Here is a 6,645-nt window from a genome sequence, read left to right as displayed (position 1 = left end):
GTCTGGCACAAATTCTAGTGCAAGGTATTAAAGCCAGCAAGTGTGGTGACAGCTTTCTGATCAGGACTCAAGCAAAGGTAGAAGCTTTCTTAGCCTAGTTTTGTGGTATGGTTTTTGATACTATTCCTGGAATCTCAGGCTGGAGTCTGTTTCTTCAAGCCTCCTGACACACATTTCTTGTAAAGCTCTCCAGGTGATGAGGCACACTAAAGTTTGAAAACTCCTAATGGTTCTCAATAACACACCACACCTACCTTCTGATCTCTTATATCAAGGAGCAAAAACTGAGAATTACAATGACAACATTTGGGAAGGTTTAAATAGCTCCAGCTACTCTGAATACTCAAGTTCTACTGAAAGCCTTCTTTCACAACATAAGCATTCCCTCCTGCCATATCAAACGAGGCTGATCTTGGTTTGCTTGAAGGTTCCTCTGACATACTCAAGTCGCAAGAGGATGTAAACCCTCTCTATACCCCATTACTTCCCCTTACCATTGCTTCTAACCTATGAGTAATAGGGCTCAGGTAGGACAAGAACAATTTTGTACCTAGAAGAAGGCTAATAAGTAATTGCAAGGTTTTGTTCATTTTTATTGTGCTAAATGTGGGGGCAAATGTGTGAGTATAGATTTTGCAGATGCCAGCCTAGGGGGGATAGAATATTACTTTAGATCAGGCTGAATTTCTGAATACTGTTGTAATTGTTGTTAATTCTGGATTCCAAGTGCTGCTGAAACCTCTTGGTATAATTTTCATTGTCTGCTCAGAAGGTTGAATAAAATATACATTCAAAGCTGACTTACATTGCATGAAGCTTAAATACCCCAAATTTCTCAATGTGATGTAGAAAAAGCAACCCAAAGTTTTAGACAGAAATGGTTAGAGTGATTTCATTATGGGCAAACTTCTCACCTATCTCCTAACTATCCCCAACACATGTGCATTTACTTGGGATGGACAGTATCTTTGAAAAATCCCCTTCAGGTCAGGAAGGAAGGTGGACAATGTTACTGTTGAATGGGGTCCCTGATAGAAATTGGGATAATTGGTTTCTGGAATGATGGTCCAGGGGGCACACATAAGAGTCAGAGACAAAGTGGAATTTTTACTATAACCCACAGTGATTGGGATGATCTAACACAGGAAAACCTATGGCAGTGTCTTAACCTTTCATGGGATTCATATAATTGTATGAAGTCTGAATAATAACAACAATAATACATGGGATGATAAAACCTGATCAAGGCCTGTTGTGAATTACCATGATGTCATGATAGCTGCTCACTCAAATTCTGAAGCTTTAGTTTATTTCCAAACATTGAATATAGAGGAAGCCAGGTAACCTGAAGAAGGACCTTGTGATATCATCACAAGTACTTCCTGTAAATCTTTCTCCCAGCTTTCTCCGGAAGTATCTTTGGTCATTTACCATGGTAATTGTAGTGGGAGATGGGAAATAGCCAGATCTTTCAGGGAGTATTGGCTCCTGAACATAAATGAACACAATGCAGAATGTCACTGTGATGTATCTGGCAGAATCTGGGACACATGCAGTTTAGGTGACAATTGGATTTGTGGGCCTAATTCTGTCACAATGGCACTTACAGGTCTGTAAAAGCATCCTGTGATTGTTTCCACATTTTCTTCATATAGAGATGAGTGAATGTCCATGCTTCCTTTCTGACCCCCAAAATGAGGGTCATTATGGGAGAAAAGGTCAAATCTTGAGCTTCCTCTTCTTACCAAAAGTACAACTGCACACTGGGGGAATTGCAGAGATTCGTCAGCATCAAAGATTTGAAAGACATGAAGTGATATGACAGTAGCCACTAGTTGTCCCCCAGTATCTGTATTCTCTTTTTCTCTCACGGAAATAGTATCTCCAAATTTTACCTAGGGTAGAAGCCATTCTGAAAAAAGACTATATTTCCTGTCATATTGCAGCTGCATATGACCATGTGACTAAGTTTTGGCCAATGTATGTGAGTGACAGTGGTGAGAACAATTCTTGGATCTTGTCATTCAAATAAAGTGATGTGTCTATCCCTTCTTCTTTCTCCTTTGTGCTGGCTGAAATGCAGACCGAAGGCACCACCATAGAGACAATGTGGCAATAAGATAGAAAGAATTGGGTCATTGATAGCATAACCCTACTAGATCTAGTCTGCTTACACAAGGAATTTCATTTGAATGAGAAATAAATTTTTATTTTGTTTATGCCTGTATCATTGTGAATCTCTCTCCAGCAACTGAGTTCATATGCTAGCAAACATAGGTAGTGACCCCTGTCACATCTGCATTATACAACCCCTTTCCTTGCCTTGTGCAGATGAGAGTCTTGGAGAATGTCAGTAGAATTACTGTAAACTTATTCTTGGCCCACTGCAACCCCCACCTCCTGGGCTCATGAGATTCTCCTTCCTCAGTCTCCAGAGTAGCTGGAATTACAGGTGCCCAACACCATGCCCGGCTATTTTGTTTATTTTTTATTTTTAGTAGAGACGGGGTTTCACCATGTTGGCCAGGCTGGTTTTGAACTGCTGACCTCAAGTGATCTGCACACCCTAGCCTCCCAATCAAGTGGTGATTTTTAAATGCAGGTGCTATTCCACATGATATCTTTTAGTTGAGTAAATCAACAAAATCCTGACACATGACATTCAGCGTTTGTTCTGGCAATTTTTTTTTATAAGAGGAAAAGGGTCTCACTCTGTTGCCCAGGCTGTCTTGAACTCCTGGCCTCAAGCAATCCTCCTGCCCTGAGTAGCTGGAATTACAAGCTTCAGCCATAATGCCAAACTAAAAACCTTTTGAAAAATCATGGTAAGTAAAGAGCACAAGAAGTAGTTTTGCTTTGAGACGTTCTATTTCAGGTATACCAACTCTTTCACTCCTTGTAATATAAGTGGCAGACACCCTAATTGCATCAGAAAGGCGCATGATTGACACAGAGTAAGTAGTAAATCTAAGGAAAATTTAGGGTCGTGCTATCTCAGTGAAGACACTGGGGATCCAACGAAATGGGGCAAACTGAGATTCTTCCAAAATAAAAAGCAATTTGCTTCACTTTGCACCATCTATGACTAATATATTTTGCAGAGGTTTCCTCCAAAAACCATTAAATTAGATTAAATTAATTTAATTGAAGAGAAAGGAAGCTAAATAAAGTCACTGTTCTTATCCATATCTAACTAACTTTTGATTTTTTTTGGTGGTTATAAACAGCCTGGACAAATGGCTTGAAATATGAGAGACCTAGTGCTGTTCATAGTTTGAATGAATTCTATACAGTGTGGAATAGGAAAGCCACAAATGATTTGCAGTGTGAAGAAAATTTATTGTATAGATAGTTAGAAGATAACTTTAAAAAAGTGAAATAAGGAAGTCAAAGATGCAAGGAAGAAATGTGCATGGTTAAATAAAATGAGAAACTAGAAGAATAAAATGAGTAAAAATATTTATATGTAAGGTTTTTGAAAAAGAATCTTCACAAATTTCCCATGGTAATGTAAACTGGTATGGCCACTGTAGAAACATTCACACAGTTTATCAAAACGTGGGAGTTAATATATGACCCAGCAATTTTACTCCTAGGTATATCCCTAAGAATAGGGAAGGAACATCCCTAAGAAACTAGAAAACATATTATCATAAAAACTTGTACACGAATGTTCATAGCAACATTATTTATAATAGCTCAAAAGTAGAATCAAGCCAAGTATCTATCATCTGATAAATGGATAACAAATTTGGTATATTCATACAATAGAATATTATTTAGCCATAAAAAGTAATAAATGCTACAACAAAAACAATCACCGGAGACACTATGCTAAGTGAAATAAGCCAATCACGGAAGGACAAATACTGTATTATTCTACTTATATGAGGTACCTAGAGTAGTTACAATCATAGACACAGAATGCAGATTAGTGATTTCCAGGGACTGGAAGGCGGGAAGAATGGAGAGTAAGCAGTCAGTCGGTAATGGGTTTCTTTCTGGGGCGGGGCGGGGGGGATGATGAAAATATTCTGGAATTAGATAATGGTAATGGCTGCTCAACTCTGTGAGTATACTAAAAACCACTGAATTGTATAGTTCAAAATGGTGAGTTTTATGAAATGTTAATTAGAGTTTATTTTAAAAACCATATGAGTGAGAAATGCAATTGCAATACGTCTTCTCTTACCTCGTATGACACCATATGCTCTGGTTTTCCTCTTTACCTCTTTGACCACTCTTTATGAGTTACTGTGCAGATTTCTCTTTTGTTCATCCCTTAAATCTTTGGTTTTCCTCAGGGTTGTCTCCTAGGCTTTCTTGTTTTCTTCTTACACAATCTCTGCATTCGTTTGTAAGGCAGTCAATGCTTTGAACAATTTCCATATGCACAAATTTACTACTGTTCAGTTAAATGACGCTAGACCCCAGTAACATGGTTTAAATTTCAGTTACACAGTGTAAATTGTGAGTAATTGCTTAAAGTATAAGCTTCACTGCTAGCTCTTTGATACACGAATCTCTATGTAAATAACAGACATGTATCACGATCAGTGACCAATCGCATCAGTTGTTTCAAATTCTGTTAGTGATTGGTCACTGCCCATCTGTTATTCAGTTCATGCACAGAGAGCAAAGCCTTAGTTGGGTTGCCTACTTCTTTCCTAGTATTAAGCCCATATGACATTAAAGAAATGAATATTAGAGAAAAGTGAGCAACAGCAATTAAAGTGCAGCAAATAAAAACAATAATGCTGGAAGTTAAATTGAATGTGATGAGGAGATTTGAAAATGGAGACAGCAAAGCAAAGACAGGATGAGTCCTAGGCCTGCCTGAAGCTAGTGAACAAATGATGTTGAGGAAGTCAGATCATTCAAAAACAAGGTAATGTAGCTTCAACATTGTTTAGTTTAAGTTGCACTCAGAACAGAAAGCTGCTTAGGGTAGAAATGGAGCAGTTACTTCTGCTTAGGATTGAACAGTGTAATGAAAATAAAAACCCAATCAGCTTAACGACTACCATGTAGGTCAAACTCTGAAGTCAGGTGCTGCATTGAAAGGAATCAGTAATTACAAGGAGACTGAAGATAAATATTTCCCTGCCAGTGAAGGCACATTTTAGTGTTTTAGAAACTGGCATGACTTCACAGTATTTGAATTGAACATTAATGGGGCTTTAGAAGAAATAGCTGAGTGGGAATGTTGACACTTGCTATTCAAAAGACTAGGCTTGCAGCCACAGGAACTTCATGAAGGCAAATGTATAGACTTAAAAGAGGAAAGTGGTTGTGACAAAAAGGATAACAATATCCCAGAGGAAGTAACCACAGTAAAGAAAACCAGGCGGGCCGTTGGAGGAAGATGGCGGTGGAGTCGCGCGTTACCCAGGAGGAAATTAAGAAGGAGCCAGAGAAGCCTATCGACCGCGAGAAAACATGCCTGCGGCTGCTGAGCATCTTCACCACCAATAATGGCCACCACCACCGAACGGACGAGTTCTCCCAGGGAAACGTACCGTCCAGAGAGTTGTAGATCTACGTTTGGATGGATGCAACCTTGAAAGAACTGACAAACTTAGTAAAAGAAGTCTACCCAGAAGCTAGAAAGAAGGGCACTCACTTCAATTTTGCAATCGTTTTTACAGATGTTGAAAGACTTGGCTATCGAGTTAAGGAGGTTGGCAGCACCATGTCTGGCAGAAAAGGGACTGATGATTCCGTGACACTGCACTCGCAGAAGTTCCAGATAGGTTACTTGGACGTAGCAATTACCCCTCCACATCAGGCACTACCTCCTTCAGGGCACACGAGGCCATATTAAATTCTATTTACTATTTCTTGTATTTATTTTTCGGTCAGTTATGTAAAATAAACTTACTCTTTTTCCTCCCCGGATTATTGTCATTAAGCCTTTGAATTCTAAACAAATTATAATGCATCATCTATTGAGGAATTAGATTTGGATGTGCTATTGTATGATTACTAATAGAAAGTCCATATGTTTCAAGCCTTTTTGTAAAGTATGAAGAAAAGTGTTCTTAGCATTCTATGTAAAACTGTACTGTTAAATATATGTGTGTAATTAAAAAAAAGCAACAGACAAACAGACAAAAACCCTTCAAATTAAAGGAAATCTCAGAGATATTTTACAGTATTGAAAGGGCAAAAGGTAAAATGTTGGAAGGTGATCCAAACTTATAAAGGAGTATAATAATTCACTAAGACAGAAAAAAATGCTTGTCCAAACTACTTTTGGTACATTTTTACAAAGAAATAAAACACCTGAATGCCTAATTATCTAATATTTTAAATTTTAGTATACTAAATATCAGTTTTATAATTTTTTGGTTTATAAAAATGAGTATTTTTAATTTTTTTTCTTTTTCTTTTTTTTTTTTTTTTTGAGATGGAGTCTCGCTCTGTCGCCCAGGCTGGAGTGCAGTGGCCGGATCTCAGCTCACTGCAAGCTCCGCCTCCCAGGTTTACGCCATTCTCCTGCCTCAGCCTCCCGAGTAGCTGGGACTACAGGCGCCCACCACCACGCCCGGCTAGTTTTTTTGTATTTTTTAGTAGAGACGGGGTTTCACCATGTAAGCCAGGATGGTCTCGATCTCCCGACCTCGTGATCCACCCGTCTCGGCC

The 6,645-nt window shown here is 38.6% G+C and overlaps 1 pseudogene; it reads left to right on the top strand.

Moving 5' to 3' along the window:
• Window positions 1-5,353: 5,353 nt before the first annotated feature.
• Window positions 5,354-5,824, top strand: LOC104666590 (annotated as a pseudogene).
• The last annotated feature ends 821 nt before the right edge of the window (window positions 5,825-6,645 follow it).

The sequence above is a fragment of the Rhinopithecus roxellana genome, chromosome 14 (assembly GCF_007565055.1).
Source record: "Rhinopithecus roxellana isolate Shanxi Qingling chromosome 14, ASM756505v1, whole genome shotgun sequence".
NCBI classification, from domain to species: domain Eukaryota; kingdom Metazoa; phylum Chordata; class Mammalia; order Primates; family Cercopithecidae; genus Rhinopithecus; species Rhinopithecus roxellana.
Note: the sequence above shows the minus strand (reverse complement) of the source record. Positions and strands in the feature narration are given on the sequence as shown.